Source organism: Podarcis cretensis (genome assembly GCF_951804945.1).
Source record: "Podarcis cretensis genome assembly, chromosome: 7".
Lineage (NCBI taxonomy): Eukaryota > Metazoa > Chordata > Lepidosauria > Squamata > Lacertidae > Podarcis > Podarcis cretensis.
In genome coordinates, this window is record NC_137176.1 from 6276322 (window position 1) to 6299722 (window position 23401).

General features: G+C 44.3%; 2 protein-coding genes across 2 annotated transcripts in view; one reads left to right on the forward strand and one right to left on the reverse strand.

Moving 5' to 3' along the window:
- LOC307220009 (START domain-containing protein 10-like) overlaps positions 1 to 6558 on the reverse strand; it is a 310423-nt gene extending 303865 nt beyond the window's left edge. Inside the window, exon 1 of the mRNA XM_079983652.1 lies at positions 6550 to 6558. The gene's annotated coding sequence lies outside the window, so the exon portion shown is untranslated. The remainder of the gene's footprint in view (positions 1 to 6549) is intronic.
- LOC307220043 (protein diaphanous homolog 1-like) overlaps positions 1 to 23401 on the forward strand; it is a 509109-nt gene that overhangs the window by 376702 nt on the left and 109006 nt on the right. The window lies entirely within an intron of this gene.

The following is a 23401-nucleotide window of genomic DNA, read 5'->3' on the forward strand; positions in this document are numbered from 1 at the left end:
ACTTCACTCCAAAACTCCTGGTGACATCTCCCAGAGGATCCTAGATGATCCTCGGGGCTCCTGCCAACTCGACAATTCTATGACTCTAGGAGGCTTTATATATGTGTTAAATAGCACGTATATGAATCGTCACCACCTTCTTGAGGACTTTGCCTCTAAAAAGGATATTTGACACTTGGGCGATAGTTGTCCCAAGTGGGTCCAGGAAGGTATTCTTGAGGAAATACCTCTCCCTTATTGTGAAACATTAATCACTCTCTGGACCTACCCAGTCAACGTCCCATGGCTAGCTCTAAGAAGCCAAGGTGGGCAAGGGTCAAGGAGGCAAGTGGTTGACTGCACTTCTTCAAGCAGCTTTTCCACGTCCTCGGGCTGCAGTCATTTAAACTGATCCTGTATAGGTGGCGTAGACAGTGCTCTAGACACCTCAGGTGCAGTAAAATTCTAAAGCATTTCTTTTGACTGAGTTCAACTCTCACTTAATAGAAGTTGAGTGGCCAGGAGCCAAGAATCACTTTCTTGTCTAGTTGGGCTGAAACATAAGGTAAAGGTAAAGGTACCCCTGCCCGTACGGGCCAGTCTTGACAGACTCTGGGGTTGTGCGCCCATCTCACTTAAGAGGCCAGGGGCCAGCGCTGTCCGGAGACACTTCCGGGTCACGTGGCCAGCGTGACATCGCTGCTCTGGCCAGAGCCAGAGCCGCACACGGAAACGCCGTTTACCTTCCCGCTGGTAAGCGGTCCCTATTTATCTACTTGCACCCGGAGGTGCTTTCGAGCTGCTAGGTTGGCAGGCGCTGGGACCGAGCAGCGGGAGCGCACCCCGCCGCAGGGATTCGAACCGCCGACCTTTCAATCGGTAAGCCCTAGGCGCTGAGGCTTTAACCCACAGCGCCACCTGCGTCCCTGGGCTGAAACATATTTGCTCCTAAAGATTCACCTCTGCAGATCTTGATGGTGAATACTCACTGGATATTTTCCTAGTATCCACATGTTGACATTTATAGTTTAGAATGATTAATTGAATAAGCTTCTTAACAAACTCACCCTGTGCTTGAGGTCCTCTCTGAAGGGCCATGCCTGAGGGCTGATACTTTCCAATGGCATCAATGAGTAGCCCTGCAGAGGTAGTCTCTCCTCTGCCCCTGGAAACCAGCACAGAAATGGAGCAGAGGACAGCATTTGGCGGAAGAGTCAGGGCTGCCCCTCCCACCCCCTTCTTCCCTTGTGCAGCTGGCAGAGGAGTTGGGAGTTCTTGCACCCAAAACAAACACATTCAGTACGAACCGACAATTATAGATCTGAATGGAGCACAACAATCACACAAAACAGTGGTAAGAAACAATTGAGAGAAATGACCCAAACAAAGATGACATTCAGCAGACAAAAAAACTGCTTAGTTGGTTGTCTGGTCATGATCAAGCCCTGCAATCAACAAGAGCTTGATCAAGAATAAGAGGCTTATGTAAAATAAATCTTGCCATGGTGGGGAAGCTTCAGCCTGGAGGCCAAATGCACCCCTAAGGCCTCACCCTTGAAGTCTCCTCTCTTCTGGTCAACACAGCCCTCAGCAGCACTGCTGTGTGCCCCCCATGAGGTTTTTTTCTTTCCTGGCTGGAAGTGGGAATGTCTCTTGCTTGCCTAACTGGAGGACCATGTGAGGGTGTAGAAACATCTGATATTTTTCTACCTGGAATGTTGCACAAGGTTAAGTGTCATGTCCGTTTTCTGCCCACTTTTGTGGCAGGACACAGGCACCATTGGCATACAGCCCCTGAGTTCTGCTCCTGGCCTGCGTACGAAGTAGCCTGCCAGCTTGTACACTGCCTGCACATGCACAGTTTCTTCCTTTGTATAGAGAAGGAATTCTTGAGGACGTTACCCTTGATTCACAATGCATCCCAACATTATGTACTAGATAAATCCATATTTGGAATTACGAACTTTAACATCACCACCAACTGGGTGCAGAATTTCATTTCCTAAACTTTCTTTCTGCCTTTCATGGCATATCTGTAGCCTATATGGCAGGTAAGATAAGTTTGAAAGTGTGTCCCAGAAGCCAGAGTCCCAGAAGCCAGAGAGATGAATAGGCCATGGTTGTGGCCAGCTCCTGGGCTCAACCCCCTGGCCAGCAAAACCAGAGGAAAGAGTGCAGAATACTAAATACTGCAGATCTAAGTGAAATGTGCATGGTTTGTAAACTACTGAACTCACATTTTCTTGGCTCAGAATTTGGATTGTTTGTGTCCAGACTTAAAAAAATGTTTTAGTAAGAGAATTTAGAAATGGACCAAAATGGCTGCACCCCCAATCTGATTTGTAGGTGGCTATTGGGGGGAGGGGGCTTTCCATAGCAGGGGACCAGTTTAAAGTTTCAGGTAGGCTTACCTGATGTAAGTCTCACTCTGCTTCATTAACTGAATAGATGTTTGCTGAAACACCAAAATCAGCATTATGCCATATAGGTCATGGGTTGCTTGTCTGATAAAAATTGCAGATAGTTGGAAGGGAAGGACGGAGGGGAAGCACATTGCTAACCTGGAATAACTTGCAGTTCTCAGCAGGGACAAGCAAACATGAAAACCAGAGGAGGAAACCGGAGGAGGGGGCAGGCTGTGATGACTGGCAAGACAGGACATTTGGTTTATGTGGATCTAGCACAATAAAATGCTTGGCAGTGCCACCACAAAGAGAATGAATGATAGCTCTGAAGTTGGCATATTGGTTTTTTAAATAAAATAAAATAATCTTTAAAAGGGTCTCAGCTTGGGAAGGTATCTTATCTCTGCTGCCCTCACCTCAGCATGGCTGGGCAGGAACCCCCACTTCAAAGTGACATTCAGCTAAAGTCATATGGTGAATGTAGCCTTATGCTTTAGCTCTTTCTTCTGTCATATGGTACATTGCTGGCACTCTACATGGTGCAGACTGAATGTTTGTCCTTGCATACCTAGAATACCTGCTTGGTGGTTAGGGGGTTTAATGTGGTTCTGTTGGGCACACCAAGGGAGAAGTTGTTTTCCTTCTTTCCTATACTACTTAAAAGCTGGTGTCTTTCCTATACTACTTAAAAGCTGCCAGCCTTCATTCCCAGCAGCAAACTGCAAAACAGGGCAAAAGAAGCCACTGGGAAGGATGGTGCCAGTGTGCCCACATGGAGGGTAACAATGGTCAGAGAGCCACCCTTGCCTCTGGACTGCTGAAACTCCTGGAAGAGCCAATGGCTTTTAAACAGGATGGTAGAGAGGGGACAGACCCCCGCTGCCTTGGAAGGTCTTCTCATCTTCTCCAATCTCAGGCACTGATTTGTGCCCTCCCCTGCCATTTGCCCTGTTTTCTGGTAAAAGGCAAAGCCACTAACTGTGACAACATGCAAAGTCCCCAATTAATGAAGGTTTCCTTGCAAAACACTGTGTCTGGGAAGATTTTAAACTTTGTTGAGGATGACTGTAGGGGGCAGTTTCTAGGTTTGCCAAGACTTGTGGTAAATGTAGATATCTCTCGTTTAAGGATGCCCATACCTTAGAAACCTCCATCCCCACTAAATTGGCTCAAAACTCCATTGGGTCTAGCATCTTATTTCCAATAGAAATCAGATTTTTCTAGGGCACTCACAAGTAGGGCAAGAAGGTACCACACCCACATGCCATTGCCATTTATGCTGTTTCTGAACCTCAAGGTTCTGTTCAGCTGCTACAGCCTGGGATGGCTCAGTCAACAGAGCATAAGACTCTCAATCTCAGGATCAAGGGTTTGAGCCCCATGCCAAGCAACAGATTCCTCAATTGCAGCGGATTAGACTAAATGATCCTTGGTCTTCCTTCCAACTCTACAATTCTATGACTCTATGGTAGATTTATCATGCTGAATCTGCATTGAAAGCTATTTTGGTCAGAAGTCGTCGCCATAATCTTGTAGTACCAAATTGTACAAGTCTGCTCCACCAATGGGGCAAAGTGAGGAGATGGTCAGGTGGCAGATCCACAGGGGAAACAGATCCCCATCTTGATTTGCACTCCTTGCTTCTTCCCTGGTGGGGAAGGGCACCATTTTGTGGTTTGCCTCAGGCGCCAAAATGTCTTGAGCTGGCCCTGATAAGTCAAATAGATGTTGTGTAAAGAAAACTGTCTCTTTTGTCTGTCCTCATCCTATTTATATAGCGAGCAAGGGACAGAAGGAGCTGCTTTCCATTTTCACTAGAATTTTTAAGGCTTCCTCACTTACCTATTAATCATTTTCTCAAAATAAGATCCCTTAACATTTAACTTCTCCTCACAGGGAAGATGAACCTCCAACCCCTTGGTCATTTTGGAGTTTTTGACCCAAAATGGAACTGAGTATAGTTAGCAAGTATAGTTAGGATAGGCCTAAGGAGAGAACTTCAAAGTTTGGAAAGTGGGAGCCTCACTAGAGTTTGCCTGCCTGTAGGTGAACACATGGGGTTAAAATCTGTAGCAAGTTTGCTCCCTCTCTCTCTTCGCCAGCCTGATGGAAGTTACTCACAATTCGCTGGCCTTGGATTCAGCTGTGTTGCTTAATTAGCGTTCAGAATGATACATTTTTAAAGTCATTACTTACTGCACTGCATGTTCAAAGTCAAAGTATTTCCTCTGCTCCAATTCATGAGTGCGTTGATGATGCTCTCATTGCTCATCTCAGCTGCGAGCGCAGAAGGGGGAGGGAACCCACAAGAAAACACAGCTCTTAGCATCTGTGAAAGACTGTACAAAAGGTACAATGTCATTTGGTCCGTTTGATGGAGATCTGGCACCATAAGTGCAGCCCACTTGGGCACAAAAAGCTAACCTCACAACACAGACACCAAGAGTAATAAAAAAGTAATATTTTATATCTGGCAGGTACTCTGTTGGAGAATTGCACACTCTGCAGCCAACATACACTCTGGGATTAGAGCAAAAGCACCACTGGGTGTCTAAAGGGCAAAACACATGTTACGCTTAATGTGTCGCTACATCTCTTGCTTTTCTCCAATTAATTGCAGACTTTTGCCCCCACCCCACCCCACCCCCCAGAGGGGAGCCCAGTGTGACTTCTTTTGAAAATCAGTGGTCCTACATTGCTATGGGGGGACGCGGGTGGCGCTGTGGGTTAAACCACAGCGCCTAGGACTTGCCAATCAGAAGGTCAACAGTTCGAATCCCCATGACGGGGTGAGCTCCCGTTGCTCGGTCCCAGCTCCTGTCAACCTAGCAGTTCAAAAGCACGTCAAAGTGCAAGTAGATAAAGAGGTACCACTCCAGCGGGAAGGTAAACGGCGTTTCCGTTCGCTGCTCTGGTTCACCAGAAGTGGCTTAGTCATGCTGGCCACATGACCCAGAAGCTGTACACCGGCTCCCTCGGCCAATAAATCGAGATGAGCGCTGCAACCCCAGAGTCGGTCACGACTGGACCTAATGGTCAGAGGTCCCTTTACCTTTACCTTTACATTGCTATGAGGCTTGGGGAGAAAGCTCACTTGGGCACCATTGTGAACTTTCCCCCTAAACGTCACAGCCATGTGCGATGGCAGTGATGCAGAGGGAATTAAGAAGCCTCCTCATGTGCCACTTAAGTCCCTCAAACCTTTTAATGAAATGGAAACAAGAGATGTAGCTGCACCCTATGCATTGAGTGTACTGAGTAATTTGGTAAAAGGCATTGTTCGTTCACATGGTGGTTTGGAAGGAATGTAGCCAGTGCATATCTGGCTGTCAAAGCCCACAACCGCAGGTTTCTTTCTAGTGCTTATTTCCTGTCTCTGTGTCTTCATTATTAGCTGTGCCTCCTTATCCCACTCATACCCTCTCCTCACCAATATTGTATTGAGGACAATGCTAGATGTTACTCTGGAATGTATGTATTAGAATTCCAGCAGCTGCTTTGTCCAGGGAAAATCAGATTTTGGCAGGGGCAGTCTTCAGCTCAGATGTGTCAAGAGAGATACATAAGCCTTTTAATTTAACTTCCTTCTCAAACTTTTGTGGTGTGCTTGGACTTCCAGGTACATAAATGTCCATTTAGAGCTCTGGGCAGGCAGGTGGGCGATGGCTGGTTTGGAGGAGAAAATCAGCATCTGAAAGACTATGCCACAGGGTTGTTGAAGGATAAAATGGAGAGGGGAGGTATGTACCCCACCTTGAATTCCTCTGAGGAAAGACTGTATACAAATGTGATAAAAAGTAACACATACATAAAGAACTAGGTTCTAATTGCACTCACTGCTTATGAAGTCCATGAGGGACAGGTCGGTCAGTAGAGAATGAGATTCTTAATCTCAGAGTCATGAGTTTGAGCCCCTCATTGGGTGAAAAATTCCTGCATTGCAGGAGGTTGGAGAAGATGATCCTAGTGGTCTCTTCCAACTCTACAATTCTATGATTCTACATCCACAGTCTACCTGGTGAAACTCATGCCATTGACCCATCTAGTCCAGGATCCTCTTCTCACAGTGACCAACCAGATGCCTGTGGGAAATCCGCCTGTGGGAGACCCTCACACAAGAGCAACTCTCCCGTCCTGCAGTTTCCAGCAACTGGGATCCAGAAACATCACTGCCTCTGACCATGAATGAAGGTAGAGCTTGCAGGCACTGATAGCCTTCTCAGTGAATTCATCCTGTCCTCTTTTAAAGCCATCCAATTTGGTGGCCACCATGGTTTCCTGTGGGAGAGCGTTCCATAGTTTAACTGTGCGCTGTGTACTGGAAGTTAGAAATTCAGAAACAGATTTTAGAAGAAGATTGGGAAAGAATCTTTCGGCAACCACCCTTTGTTGCGACCTCTAGGATAATCCAGGAACAAGGGTTGAAGTTGGTACAAAAACGGTATTATACACCTGTAAGGTTATATCATATTACAAAATCTGGAAGCACGAATTGTTGTAGGAAATGTGGAGTGATGGGAACGTACAGTCATATGTGGTGGGATTGTCTGTTAGTTAATGAATTTTGGAAACAGATTGGTATAGAAATATCAGAAATTGTGGGTAGGAAGGTGGGAATATCTAAATTAATGGTTCTTATTAGTCTGAGTAGCACTGAGTTAAAAACAAAAGAGGAATGTAAATGGGTAAAATTGATGGTAACTGCAGCCAGACAGGTTATAGCGAGTAATTGGAAAAATTCAGAAGAGGTAGGGGTGACCCAATGGAGGGGAAAACTGAATAATATTATAATTTTAGAATACCTAACTGTGAAGATACACAGAATGAAAGGGTTTAAGGTCAGTGAGAAAGAGGAGGATTGGTTTGAGAAGATATTGAATAATTGGGTAGGTTTGAACAACTTGGGGCAATTAAAATGTTAAATGTTAAATAAACCTTGTGGATGGAGGAGTGTTAACGTATATAAAATTGTACATATGGTTAATTTGAATATGTTATTATTGATTATGCATACCCAATGTATCAGCCGCCTGGGGGGTTTCACTGTTTGTGTTTTGGTAGTTGGTAAAAAATAAAATAAATAAACATTTTTTTAAAAAAAAAAACCTGTACTCTGTGTACAGAAGCGCTTTCTTTTATATGTCCTGAATCGTCCAATGTTTGGCTCATTGAAAGTTCACGAGTGTTACAAGAGGAGAAAAATCTTTCTCTCTCCACTTCCTCCCTGCCATGCAACGTTTTATAAACTTCTTATCATGTCACTTCTTACCTTTTCACAAAACTATATATATATATATATATATATATATATATATATATATATATATATATATACACATATATATATATCCCAAATGCTGCACCCTTTCCTCAGAGGGGAGTCACTTTATCTGTTTGTTCATTTTGGTGGCCCTTTTCTGAACCTTTTCCATCTCTACAAATATCCTTTTAGAGCTGAGGAGATTCAAGAGACAAAAGAGATTTTCATACTCCCGAATGACACAGTTATCAACAGGAATGAGCAAATCTGTCAGTTTTGGTTTCCTGTTTCTCCCTTTCACCAATCTTAAATTTAGTTCTACACATTTCCATATCCATTTGTGAATCCTTTTTTTAAAAGAAGCCTCAATTATTATTTTTATTTTAAAAAATCATCACCATTTTCGTGCAAATGTCTGCTAATTACACATTTTTGTGTAATTAAATAAACACTTTTTTGCAAAACTATTTTCCCTAATATGCATTTTGTATATTATTTTAAAACTAACGTAAGTATTTTAATGCACACTTCACCTCTGTATAGCTTTTGTTCACATCACTTGGCTGGAGAACTGCATTGCAAAATTTGGAGAAGAGTGAATTTCAAAGAATAGTTGTTATATGGTTTTCCTATGGTGCCAGAAAGTGTAAATTAGGTAGATTCGCCTTTAAATGTGAATTGAATCAAATATGTCCCCCATTCATAGTATCAGCGTGCAAGGGTACACCAACATCATAGCTGCACTGCAAAGTTCTATTGTTTTTGTACAAGTTTACGGGCATTGCTTCTTCCAAACGCTTCTTCCAAATGCTGTAGCCAGTGAAAAAATCAGTGTGATGTAGTGATCAGAGGCTGGGGAGACCTCTCTACAAACCCTTGCTCATCCATAAAGCTTACTGGGTACTCTTGATGGAGCTAGTTTCCCTCTCTCAAGCAAATCTATCTCATAATTTTTTGGTAAGCATAAAATGGGGAGAAGGAATTAACCCAGTAGCAAGCCAGAAATACTCAGTTTCAAATTTACAGTGGGGTGGAATGGTTAAATTGTCCCACTTGGGAGCAAGATTTGTGGCAGTGAAAGCTCCTTGTTGCCGCAAAGATGTCCTCTTTTGGCACAGCTCTTTAGAGGAAGAGTGGGGTGACATCAATAAAATGCAGCTTCATTGAACAGAGTTTGGCTCAGCAATGACAAAGCTAGAGAGAAATCCCTCTTCAGCAGCCACCAGTCACCGGCTCTCAGTTTAACTTACTTCCCAGGGCTGTTGTGAGGATAAAATGGGATAACTCTGAAGCACACTACCTCAAACTCACAGATAGAAGTACAAGATGCAACTGTGGTAAAGAGATAAAAGACCTATATTGTCCTGGGGACTAGCTTAGCTATGAGGAACAATTGTTAACAACCACTGGCAGATGCTTGACAAGAGATGCACCAGTGCACATTCAGAATCCCTTAAAGCAGAAGACAAAGCAGTGTCCCAGGTGAGTTGAACCGTGGATCTGACTCGGGGTCTTTAGTCTCTCAATCCCTGCCTCGCACACACTTTGGACAGAGATGTTATTTGGCTTGGGACATTGTGCTGCCCTGAAAATATCTTCTGTCTCTCCCACCATTAAGCGGGAGGATGTGATCCTGTTGACGCTCAGCACTGCTGCTTCTTCACTACATGCAAAGGATCGCACTTGAGGAGCACTGACTGGCACTGGTCAGGACTGGATCCCCTAGGAACTCCACCAGCTCTCGTCTCCAGTATCAGACATTCAGAGGTACACTGCCTTTGAACATGGAGGCTTAGAGATTCGTGATTCTTCTTTAGGGAATCACCATGGGTGTAGCCAGGATTTCTTTTGGGGGGGCAGGCCTTTTGTTCGGAGGGGCAGGTATTTTGCTAGGGGGGCAGACCCCAGTTTGCTATGTATTTTTATTGATTGGGGGGCAGCTGCCCCTCCCCAGGCCCAGACAGAGGGGGGGCCATATGGGCCACTTGGCCCGGGCCTCCGATTCCAAAGGGGGGCTTGGTCAGCTTACATTCCCTATGTATTTTTATAAAGCACTATTGTATATCTATATTTTCCATTTTGTCTTCATATGCAGATACAGTTCAAGCCTTGAAATAAAATTATTTGTCAGCATAACTTTTGTGAAAATTATTTATATACTTATTTATAAGACTTCAGTTATCCCCAGGGTAAAAAAGGGGGACACATTATCTACCTGGCCCAGGCCTCTACCTGGCTCTGCAAGGCCCTGCCCCTCCCTGCCCCCCTTGGCTATGCCCATGCCAATCATTCATAAGTTTATAAATCTCTAATAGATTCTCTTTTGCCACCCCTCCCCTCCCCCCCCCAAAAGTTACCCCCTCAACAGTCATGAGCCTTCATGGAGAAAGTGATTGATCAATGATATCTGCACTGGGACGGATGTGCATTGACAAGAAGGCACGCAGCAGCCATGGGGCCGTTTATAGGTATGAGCAGAGGGGAGAGAGTAAGCAATCCTGAATTGCAGACATAGTCTCTGATGAAGTCTGTCTAATTAACCAATTAACCATACCAGACTCCTTGCAAATTATTGAATTGCAGGTTGCTTAAGCTAAATTAGGCATGAGAATCCCATAAATGGCTCACTTTTATTAATCCAAATAGATTTCAAATGAGAAGTGACAGGGAGCTGATAAACAGGATCTGTGACTACATTTGCAAAATAAATGAAGGGGTATGAGAAGGATGAGCATACATACAGATGAAATCAAGAAAAACACATCCTCCCCATACTTATTTTAAAGAAATTAATTGTTTTTGCAATAAGCTTTCTGTTGGCTTCTACTAGCATAGTATTGCCCAAAGTGATTTTCCCCTCCAAAACAAAAGTTAAGAAAGCAAGTTTTGCAAACCCTTTGAGCAATTACTAGACATACGAGCAAAACAACATACAACAACCAGTTGGGGTGGTAACACAACTTGAGGATTGATGAATGAGTCAACTTTAAAAGCAGCCAAACAGTAAGGCAAAGTACTATCTCTCTATCCCCTTCCCCTTGCAACACTTATTGGGACTTCTTATTTTCGAGACACAAACAAGACAGACAAATTACAAACCCCTCGGGGCATGCACATAACAACTTGATGATGGGCAGAGCTGTAAACAGCAAAATCCATTGTACAATCAGCATTCACACCACAGTCTGGAAAATCGAATACAGTGGTACCTCGGGTTACAAACATCTTGGGTTACAAACACTTTGGGTTACAAACTCTGCTAACCCGGAAGCAGTACCTTGGGTTACAAATGAAAATCATGCACTGGCGGCGCGGCGGTAGCAGGAGCCCCATTAGCTAAAGTGGTGCCTCAGGTTAAGAATGGTTTCAGGTTAAGAATGGACCTGACAAACGAATTAAGTTTGTAACCCGAGGTAAAAAGGTAAAGGTAAAGGGACCCCTGACCATTAGGTCCAGTCGTGGCCGACTCTGGGGTTGCGGCGCTCATCTCGCTTTATTGGCCGAGGGAACCGGCACTTGTCCGCAGACAGTTTTTCTGGGTCATGTGGCCAGCATGACTAAGCCGCTTCTGGCGAACCAGAGCAGCCTACGGAAACACCGTTTACCTTCCCGCCAGAACGGTACCTATTTATCTATTTGCACTTTGACGTGCTTTCGAACTGCTAGGTTGGCAGGAGCAGGGACTGAGCAACGGGAGCTCACCCCATCGTGGGGATTCGAACCACCGACCTTCTGATCAGCAAGCCCTAGTCTAAGTGGTTTAGACCACAGCACCATGGCATTTTTTCAAACAGCAAGACTGGGCTGAGTTTTCATGTGTTTTTCTAAGCACAAATTGCAGCAGATCAAGTTTGCTCTAAATAAAAGGGGGGGCAGGCACAAAATGTGAATCCCATCTCAAGTTGTGGGGCTCCTTGGCAAGCTTTTTTAGGGGAGGGGCAAAAGTTTCTAAAAATGTCATTTTCTTTTGTTGCTTAGTCGTTTAGTTGTGTCCGACTCTTCGTGACCCCCTGGACCAGAGCACGCCAGGCACTCCTGTCTTCCACTGCCTCCCGCAGTTTTGTCAGACTCATGTTTGTAGCTTCGAGAACACTGTCCAACCATCTCGTCCTCTGTCGTCCCCTTCTTCTTGTGCCCTCCATCTTTCCCAACATCAGGGACTTTTCCAGGGAGTCTTCTCTTTTCATGAGGTGGCCAAAGTACTGGAGCCTCAGCTTCACGATCTGTCCTTCCAGTGAGCACTCAGGGCTGATTTCCTTAAGAATGGATAGGTTTGATCTTCTTGCAGTCCATGGGACTCTCAAGAGTCTCCTCCAGCACCATAATTCAAAAGCATCAATTCTTCGGCGATCAGCCTTCTTTATGGTCCAGCTCTCACTTCCATACATCACTACTGGGAAAACCATGGCTTTAACTATACGGACCTTTGTTGGCAAGGTGATGTCTCTGCTTTTTAGGATGCTGTCTAGGTTTGCCATCGCCTTTCTCCCAAGGAGCAGGCGTCTTTTAATTTCGTGAATGCTGTCACCATCTGCAGTGATCATGGAGCCCAAGAAAGTAAAATCTCTCACTGCCTCCATTTCCCCCCCTTCTATTTGCCAGGAGGTGATGGGACCAGTGGCCATGATCTTCGTTTTACAGGGAACCAAGCTCACTCTGGCTTCATTTTCTTTTACTTTACTCTAAAGCAAGGGAGTCTCCCGACTATCCAGATGCTACTGCCTCATTTCTCGATAGCACTGTTTCCATATTGGTAAGAAAACAACCAACTACCAAAGTTCACTCTTCACAATTATTATTCCCTCTCATGACTTTTTTAAAAACAGTATTCAAAGTGCTTTACGTATATTATCTTGCTGACTGTAAAACATACAACATCCCTGTAGGGTAAGTAGTTTTGTTAAGTACATTTGTGGCCTCCTCCTGCAGCTCAACCAGGCAGGTGACTTCCAGAGAAGACAGTGATCTAGAAAACCAACTGGTGCCATTATGGATCAACTCCTCACACATCCCAGGTTCTTGTGATCTCTCCTGCTTTCTCTTCCCAAACTTCTCTCTCTTTTTTTTTAAAAAAAATATTTTAATTAAATTTTTACAAGAAGTTTTAGCATAGTCATTGCTAGTCAAAAACTCAAATTACATTTTCAGTTACCCCCCCCCCCCCACAACTTCCCCCAACTTCCCTTTCTGGTTTATAGCATATTCATTTCTTCTGCTTATAATTTTATATGCCTTGTATGCTGAAACTAAAGTGGTACCTTATTAATCCGTTCTTAACATTTTAACCTCATATTTATGTTTTCTGTTTATGTTTGTTAATTGTAAGTGTCTTAGTTAAATTCTGCAAGTGAGTCAACCTCATTGCATTGTTTCTGTATATACGCCATAAAAGGTTCCCAATCTTTTTTAAAATCATTTTTGTCCTTATCTTTAAGTCTTTCAGTCAGCTTCACCATTTCGGCATATTCCATTAACTTTTCTTGCCTTTGTTCTTTCGTTGGCCTTTTATCACTTTTCCATCTTTGAGCTAATAAAATTCTAGCCAACTCTTCCCAAACTTCTCCTCAAGATAACTCATCTTCTACTGCCCCCCCCAATTTGCCTTTAGGCTCCAAAAGCCCACTCTGGCCTCAGCCCCCACCTCGCCACCAATCCCTTTCCCACAAGGGATTACCTTTAAAAATGTTACAGATAGGTAGCCGTGTTGGTCTGCCATAGTCAAAACAAAATAAAAAAATTCCTTCCAGTAGCACCTTAAAGACCAACTAAGTTAGTTCTTTGTATGAGCTTTCGTGTGTATGTGTATCTGAAGAAGTGTGCATGCTGCCTTAAGATGTCTTCTGAATGTCAGGTAGTTGTTTTTCTCCTTGACATCTGGTGGGAGGGCGTTCCACAGGGCGGGTGCCACCACCGAGAAGGCCCTCTGCCTGGTTCCCTGTAACTTGTCTTCTTGCAATGAGGGAACTGCCAGAAGGCCCTCAGCGCTGGACCTCAGTGTCTGGGCAGAATGATGGGGGTGGAGACACTCCTTCAGGTATACTGGGCTGAGGCCGTTTAGGGCTTTAAAGGTCAGCATCATCAATTTGAATTGTGCTCGGAAACATACTGGGATACTTTTAAAAGGATGCTTTTCTCTCCCTATATAAAATAATAAATAAATTGGATTTGATCTCCTGCTTTATCACTACCCGAAGGAGTAAAGCGGCTAACATTCTCCTTTCCCTTCCTCCCCCACAACAAACACTCTGTGAGGTGAGTGAGGCTGAGAAACTTCAAAGAAGTGTGACTGGCCCAAAGTCACCCAGCAGCTGCATGTGGAGGAGTGGGGAATCGAACCCGGTTCACCAGATTACCAGTTCATCTCTCTGAACCACTACACCACACTGGCTCTCTATAATGTGTGCAGTGCAGCAAATGACAGGAATGTGTTTCCCAGCTGTGCTGCAAGTCTTATTCCATAGGTTCAGGTTAACTCCATATTTAAATGGAAGCCAGTACCCAACAATGTTTCTATGTCTGAGTGCTGTGCCACTAAGCTACGGTATCAGTTCAGATGGTAGTTTCCCAGTTTCCCATCATAGTCAGTTTCTGGCCATTTCCCACCCTGATAACCCTGAATTAATTACTGAGAACAACCTGGTGATGCTTCCTTCCATAAAGTATCAGATACGACAGGCAGTTGTGCCCCAGGGTCAAGTAGGAGTTCACATGGCACAAGTGCAGACAAATAGATCCTATTTTTTACCACAAAGTGTGTTCTCATTAAAGGAGAGCACGGGTTGCGGATGGGGCCAAACAAGACACCCTCTTGGTTGTCAGGCAGGTTAGGTTCAAGGGCTTGGAGCAGATTGGTGGATGGAGTTACTGGGGCAAAATTGATGTTGCCAATTTTAGGGGTGGGATCAGAGGTTATTTAAGCAAGGTCCACAGCTTGTCCTTTCTCTTTCGCTGTGGACACCGGATCTCCCGCCCGCCCGCCCTTGATTGGGCTTTGCTCTGACCTTGCTATGCCTGTCATGGGGTCGTCCGCATTGGTGCGGTGGCCTGGTAGGAATTTTTCCTTTTGGCTGATTAGTGTGTGCCAATTGGGTTTTGCCTACTGCGTAGCAAATCGTCACAACTTGTAAGGTTGGTGGTTAGGCATTGGTTAAATTGGTTGGTGGAGGGGTATGGATTGGCTGTGCCTGCCCCTCCAATGCTGCTGCTGCACGGGTATTCCGTTAAAGGAATTCTGGGGCTTACCATCCCCTTCGTCCAAACCCTTGGTGCAGGGTGCGGGCCGCGTAAGCTCCAAGGAGCATGCAGGGAGTAGCTGAGGGTCTGTGTCGCAGCTCCAGTTGACCCTGATCTTGTTCCTCCGCACTGACTCATGGGAGTCAGTGCTGTCCCCCAAGGCGGGAGGGGACAGCTAGTCATAACCAATGCCTAAGCAACCACTCACAATTTGTATGATAATAAAGTTGTGGCCAAAATTATGCCAAAAACCTTAAACAAAAATAATGTGTGTGAGTTATTGGGTAGGGGTGTCTTGGGGACCTCAGCACGCAACATGATTAAATAGTTCCAGATTAATAGGTGCGGCAGGGAGGGACTCTGGAATAGAGGTGGCTGGGTGACCCTATTTCTGTCCCACACCAGTTTCATTATTTATATTTTTATAAAACTGGTTCTTTTTCATTCTGTTTGTGGGTGGATTTTCCTCAAGACTTGAGAGGTGTGCACAGTAAAAAAAAAAAAAAAAGTCTGTTTTAAAATGCTCCCAGGAAGGAAGACGCAAGATTTGCCCACCTTGGAAGAATGGCAGATGCAAGTGATTGACTACATGGAATTAGCAGAAATGACTGGCAGAATCCGAGACCAGGGAGAAGAATCGGTGGAAGAGGACTGGAAGAAATTTAAAGAATATTTTCAAAAAAATTGTAAAATGTTTGAATGTTAAAATGATGTGAGATACAAAAATAATAGGGCACTAGGGGTTTGGTAAAAAGAAATATGCAAAAATGATGTGGAAAAGAAGGGGTAAGACCAGAGCACTATTATGTTGTGTTTAAACAAATGATATAAAGGACTAAGTTAAATTACAAAGAACATGTGATAAAATTTTCTTTTTGTTTTTTCTTTAAAAAGAAGGAAAATAAATGCATAATAGGTTGAAATGTGCAATATTGAATAAGATTGGAAAGAGGGTAAGAAATTGCTAAAATTGATTTGTGTAAAGGGGAACGCAGAAAAAGGAGATGTGAGGAAGTCAGGAAAGAGGGTTAAAAAATTAGTAAGTAAGCAATAATCTTTTATTTTTTGTTTCTGTTGTTTTGTTCTGTTGTGCTGTTTTTGATTGTTAATTTTGATGTATTGTTTTGATTTGGATTTGTTCTGAAAAACCTTAATAAATATTTCTTTTTTAAAAAAATGCTCCCAGGAAGCGACTCTGCATCATAAAGTGCAGCCCCTTCTCTGGAGATGGGAGGAGAGTAAAAGGAGGTTGTGCTCATATACCTATGTGGGCATCATCTCCCCTCCCCTCTTCCCCCACACCCAATGTAAGCAGCTTAAAATGTTACAAGGAAGAAAGGGGTGGGGCCACCTTGCAAGCATGGCATGATCCAGGCACAGTTGAGTAAGCAGATTAGGCAGCAGTGTCTGCAGATCTGCGTTCTGCTCCATGCATGGGTCTGAGGGGGTGTGACATGGGATGGATAGCTTCAAAATGAAGAGCAAACTGGAATCCTCCCCAATCCTACTCTGTGTCCCTTGAGGCGAGCTTTAGCAAGCGGACCTTCTAGTTTATAGCATCCTGGTTTATTACATTTCCAGCAGACTTCTTTTGCAGTGTACAAAGATCCCCCCCCCCCCCGATCCAGGCCATCTCTGTTTAGGGCACCAACATTGTCTTGATTGAAATTGTCTTATGGTTTTCTGAGGTTTCTTCCAAGATCTTCCTTGTTGTCATTCTGTCTGAAGCTGCCTGACCTTTTTAGTCAGTTTTTCCACTACATCTTTCAGACTTTTAATTGTTCTGTCAATCCCTGCAACTGCACCGCCGAGTCCTTGAGCGTCGTGGCTAATTCTTGATGATGTTTCCTTCTGCTTTTCTAGCTCATGAATCTGGTTCAGCTCACTACTGAGTGCCATAGCTTCATCAAGTAACAGAGGTGTTGTAAATTCAGATCTCCCCTTGGCCCGCATTAGTATTTTGGCAGTGCTAACAGTAAAGGGCAACTCAGCAGCACAAAACTGCCCTATACTTTACCACCATCCCAGGAAACCACCAACCTCCTAATGTGTTTTCCATGATTTCTGTGAGACTCTTCTAGTTGCCATTTTCTCTCTGTGAATGGTTTCTTAGCCCAGTACTCAGGAGATGGAAGCTCAAACTGTTCTACTTAAAAAATTAAAAACCTGTAATCCTCCTGCATCAGGTGAAAAGAAGCAAACATTTGATGGACTCTTTGTTTTAGAAGTACCAGAAAATCCACTCTCTCCTCATCAAGCCATCTGCTCACCCTGGAAGGATGTTCAGAATGTGCAAACTGTAGGGTAACCAGCCTCATATAACCAGCATGCTTGAGTCTAATTAATGTATGAAGGGGTTAACACCATAGAGTAAGTGGTCCTGCCAGGCTTAGCCTATGTTACTTCCCCTCACCTTGGGAGGAAATGGGCAACCAAGCCTTTCGTTGTACTCAGCCTACATATGAACTCTATGTATGAGGAGCTCTGAGCTGCTCCCTCCAGCTGCCTGGCTTAACCAACCTCTTTTGTTTCAGACAGGAATGGATTCTTAAACTACTGTAACCATTTTGTAACCAAGCAATGGTTTACTGCCTGTGCAACTTTTTCAGACTGCTGTACAGAAAAGCACATGAATATAACGTTGGAAGTTTGTAAGTAAACCATTTTATAACTTACCAAATGTGTGGTCTATCTGTGTGCTATGGGATTAGGATACTTTGAGAGTCACTGGAATACATTTTAAAGGTTTCACAGCCTATATTTCCATACTTTTCTTTTCTGCATGTTTTGCCATGTTACATTTTTACTGGGGTTCTTTCACCAAACTTGGGTCTTGACTTTTAGGATTTCTAACACAAACCAGGAGTTCAGTTCTTCCTTAACCGCTGAGAAAAGTTTGCACATGAAAACAAGGTGTTTTGTCCTACCTCCTTTGATTCCTGAGACTATCTGCTATGAGCCACTCTCCTCATTCCTGTTGTCATCAGCCATTTTATTCACTGCCTGCTAATCCCACACTCTGCCACCAGTGTCAAGTAGCTCAAACAGCTCAAACAGACAGGGATCTTCCAGAGAAAGCTGTGATACAGTCTAGGAAAACAGAAGATGCTTCTGCTCCTGCAACCCTTGCTCTCCATTTCACTTCATAAACCTTCCTGCTCTCAGGATAACTCCATCTGCAAGTGTGCAGGTGCAGACACACACAGACAAAGACAGCTTGTTTGGGTTTCCAGAGCTCTCCCTGGTCTTCAGAGACTGCCTCTCCTCACATTCGTGCTTAAAGATGTGTACAAGTACACTGACTTTATGTTATGGTATTGCTGTAAGGCTTCAAGGCTTTGTGAAAGTAGTTTGCTTAACGGTTGCCTGGTGAGTTAATAGCAGAGGTGAAATTCAAACTAGAGCCCACCTGATTCATAGCTCAGACTCTTAGTTATGTACTACCCCAGTTCACTAAATATTATTTTTAAGCAATTTTGAATATAAAAGCAAAGATACGTGCTGAACAGTTAATAACAGATTTTAAAACTGCACAATGCACTAAATCAGTGGTTGCCAATTAGCTAAGTACTTCAGAACCCCTGTTTTTCAAATGCCAAGCCATGAACCCCCTACTTTTGAAAATTTTGGTATCCCTATGTTAAGTTTTTGTTATGTGAACGCTGCCATGGATTCCTAGGTGAGTTATGCGAATCCCCTGGGGTCCATGGACCACCAATTGGGAACAACTGTGCTAAATGTCAGTTGCAGTCAAGCGCTGTTGAAAGTTTTGAACCACTGGGACCATCAAGTTGCCAGCCCCCCTTAGAGTCCCATCCTACTAGGGTGGGGGGAAAGAGTTCCCTGCCCACCACATCATAGCAAACAAACAAGCAACCGATCTGTCACCCTAGCACCATGTTAGGAACAACTTCACCTATAGCATTGTTTTTATATGTGCTGTAAGCTGCCCAGAGCGGTTGTGGAAACTCAGCCAGGTGGGTGGGGTATAAATAATAAAACAACAACAACAACAACAACAACAACAACAACAATTTATTATTTATACCCCGCCCATCTGGCTGGGCCTCCCCAGCCACTCTGGGCGGTTTCCATAGAAACCAAAAATACAGTAAAATATCACACGCTAAAAACTTCCCTGAACAGGGCTGCCTTAAGATGTCTTCTGAATGTCAGGTAGTTGTTTATCGCTTTGACATCTGCTGGAAGGGCGTTCCACAGGGCAGGCGCCACTACTGAGAAGGCCCTCTGCCTGGTTCCCTGTAGCTTTGCTTCTTGCAATGAGGGAACCACCAGAAGGCCCTCGGCGCTGGACCTCAGCGTCCGGGCAGAATGATGGGGGTGGAGACGCTCCTTCAGGTATACTGGACCAAGGCCATTTAGGGCTTTAAAGGTCAGCACCAACACTTTGAATTGTGCTCAGAAACGTACTGGGAGCCAATGTAGGTCTTTCAAGACCGGTGTTATATGGTCTCAGCGGCGGCCCCCAGTCACCAGTCTAGCTGCCGCTTTCTGGATTAGTTGTAGTTTCCGAGTCACGTTCAAAGGTAGCCCCACGTAGAGTGCATTGCAGTAGTCCAAGCGGGAGATAACCAGAGCATGCACCACTCTGGCGAGACAGTCCGCAGGCAGACAGGGTCTCAGCCTACGTACCAGATGGAGCTGGTAAACAGCTGCCCTGGACACAGATTTGACCTGCACCTCCATGGACAGCTGTGAGTCCAAAATGACTCCCAGGCTGCGCACCTGGTCCTTCAGGGGCACAGTTACCCCATTCAGGACCAGGGAATCCTCCACACCTGCCCGCCTCCTGTCCCCCAAAAACAGCACTTCTGTCTTGTCAGGATTCAACCTCAATCTGTTATATCTGTCTGTCATTAACCGTGCTGGGAAGGATGCGTGAGCTTTCCTGAGTCTGCAGATGAGTTGGTGCCTTTCTATAGTTTGGCAGGTCTCATCCCCACAGAAGAAACAACCTTGATTGCAGTTTGCAACCAATTCTGGCAGAAAATACACATTTTTTTAAAAAAACCAAAAGCTATAAAGGTTCCCCCCACAAAAAACCCCACTGGGTAGATCTGCCCCCTGAATGGCATGTTTGATGTGCTCTGAAGGGGGCTCCTTTGCCTGAAAATTTCATTCACTTAGTTGAAAAGGAAACAAAAGTTATAGCAATTTTTAATTTCCCCATTATACTCTGTGGGGGGGGGGGGAAACATCTTTGGATCTCAGATCATATTTGGACCTGAATTAATGGACAGAATCAGAATGACACAGTGTGGATCTGAAGCAGATACAGGGTGACTCACTGGTGGTCTTTGAACATCCCTAGAATGTGGGCAGCTTGAGAAGTGATGTTAGGTGACTTTTTTGAATTCCCCCCTCAAAGGGAAGTCAATGGAAGGGAAATTAGTCATATCGAGTTGGGGAAGGGTGTGAAGTTTTACTGACAAGAGGTGTGGCTGTGAACTGAAGCAGTATAGGAGTTCACATAAATGCTTCTCTTGCAGCCACATTTCTACTCCAGTTCAGCTTCTCTTTGCCAATAGTGTATTGAGCAGGGGTGGCCTGTCCCGTGTCACCGGGTCCTACTGCCCCTCTGACTCACTTCCTGGGATTGCATGGCGTTGGCTGCTTCAGTCCACCTCATGGGAGGGTGTTCCACTGCCATTGCAGCCATAAACCTCATTTTCTGATGGTGTCATGGGCCTTCTGCTGATTCCTTAGCCCCTTGGCCAGAAGCTCTTGAGAATAGGGTTATGCCCTAAATCTGCATAAATTTTAACAGGAGTAAAAGTAATCAGTTTTGAAGTACTGTATCTTGGGAGGCACTATTTTGTATCGGAGAAAAGGGGAAATGCATCTCCTAAAATAATGCATTTTTTATAATTCCACAGAGCATGTGGAAGGTTTTTTTTTTTAATGAATATTTATTAGCATTTTCAATAACAACACGAAAACAAAAATAAACAAAAAATGACAAAAATACAAAAGTACAAAACTTAAAAACAATTAAAAACACATAAAATTTCAATTGCTTATTTTCTTTTAACTTGCTTCTCCGACCTCCTCGCACCTCCCCTTCTTGTATTCCAATTCAAATTGTTAGCTCAGCAAATCCTTATTACTTATTTCTCAACTTTAACTTGATTTATTTTTACAAACCTTATTTTCATTTAATTTAGATCGTTTTAAAGACCAGTTTTAGCTTATCCAAACTTAAACATCAATACTTATACATCAATACTCATTCTTAAACATTTTTCCTAAAGTCGACCAAAATTCCCTTCCACAACTTTCCCAATTTTCGTACGAATAGCAAAACAAAATAAAAACAAAACAACTTATAATTATATACCTTTTGGATTCCCAAACTCCACCCACCCCCTTCCCGGTTTCAGTCCCCAGCAAGTGTCCATCAGTCTCAATATACTATTAGCCTGGAGATCTCACGTCCAAGGCTCTTAAATCTCTCTCAATTCCTCTCTGCTGGCCTTTTTGATAGTCCTTAATGTTGAACCCCAAATCTCGGAGAGGCTCTGGCCCAACAGGATCCATGTTTCTTCCAGCCAGACCTCCATACTTAAAAGTAAAGCCTATGGGGTATTCCAACTCTTGTTTCATACTCCTTTCCAGTCCAAATGTCCCCAAAGCTCCAACTTCCACCTTAATCAAATTTATAATCCTTTGATCTTCATATCTCCCCATAAGGAGATCTCTCAATTTTTCACTCTCCAATTCAGGCCAGACTTTCCACATCAAGTTTTTATTTTCCTTTGCTGCCATCATGTCAGGCCTCAAATTACAGCTCTCCTTTGACATCTGCAGAATTACAGCTCCTCCTTCCTTCTCTTCAGGGGCAACATTTGTCTCCTTTTCCATGTTCTCAAAGCTCTCAAGTTTCTCTATTTGTCCAATTGAATAGGCTTCCTGTTTCAAATCCTTATCCAATTCAACAATGTTATTTACTGTTATGTCCAGAGTTGTAACATTTGTAGCCAAAACATCGATTTGGCCTTGTAACTTTCCCAAGAGAACAAATGCTCTATCCAATTCAGCCTGAATTTTCCCTCCTCCAGCCATTCTTGTAGTGTCCCTAAACCCCCTCTAGAGGGATTTTGGTTCCTTAATATTCCTTTCAGCTTAAATAAAAAAAAACAAGTTAGTTTGTATCAGCCCTTCCTTATTTTCAACAAATTGTAACAAATATAGCCAGCAGAAGGAACAGAAACAAAGTTCTCTTTTTCTGTCTTGACAGCTAACTTGACAGCTGTCAAACTCTTCAATACTTCGTCAACAGGCTCTCTCGCGGGACACTCCCGGGTCCGGGGGGGGGGGGGTGGAACTTCAACTCCCAAAATAGTTCTTCATCCTCCAGTAAAATTTCTTATAATACCAAGCCGTGAAATTAAAGTCTTTTACAAAAAAGAAAAAAAAGGATTCTCTCAACCTTAGTTAGCAGGTCCTTTGCTTTAAATTGTTTACAAAGAGGGGGGGGGCGGACTTCCTTTTTAAACCTTCCCCGCTCGTGCCTAATTCATCAAAATTTCCTTAAAATTCCAATTTCCGTACTACTCACGGGTTGTTGCTTTAGAGTCCAATTGTTCAAAGGAAAAAGTCAGCGCTCTCCGACAATGGCATTGCGGCTTCACTCCGCAGAAGAAGCAGTCTACTCTCAGCACCGCGCCGCACCCCATCCCCGTTCCGGAGCCTTTAAAAAGGCTCCTTTGCAGCTTGGGGGGGCGCAAATGGTGCCCGCCGAGTCACCACGCTCACAGGCATCCGCGCCTGTGATTTTTAAGGGTCCCCGCGTCGCCGCAGCGGCAAGACCCGATCCTGCGGAGCTGGTTCCCTCTGGAGCTCAGAGAGAACCCGCCATTAGTCGATGGCGCTAACCCGGAAGTCCCCGAGCATGTGGAAGGTGTTGAACCATTGCTCCTGGCGGGTGTAAGTTGCCCACATCTCAAAGCAGCATGCTCAACACGCAAGCCTGGTAGACTTTCATCTTGGTATTGGTTGTGAGCATCACATTTCTCCATAACCTTTTGGAAAGGCAAACAATGACCACTCCCCACATCAAATGGGGGGCATTTTTTGCGTGGTCGTGCGCCCCCCCCCCCCCGATTCTATGCGGCTCCCTAAAATACAACCTGGCTTTGCCCCCTCCCACGCTGGATATATGGAAGTTCCCACCTAACCTCAGACAGTTAACCAATCGGGGGGGGGGGTATTGCCAGGGGAGTTGACCAGGTAGGGTGGGACCGCCCTGCCCACACAATAGAGGGTGGAACTTACCTGGGAGTCTTCTCCAGCAGCATCAGTGGAAATGTTGCTGGTCATGGTGGAGCCAAAGTAGACAGAATAGTCTACCATCTCAAGCGTGTGATCACCAGTGCTGATGCATAAAGAGCTGGCGGTGCCTTGACCCGGGATATTAGTCTTTGTCCAGCTGATGGTGAGGCCAAACTCCATGCAGGCTTGGGCAAAATGGTTGATGAGTCTCTATAGAGCTTCCTTGGAGTGT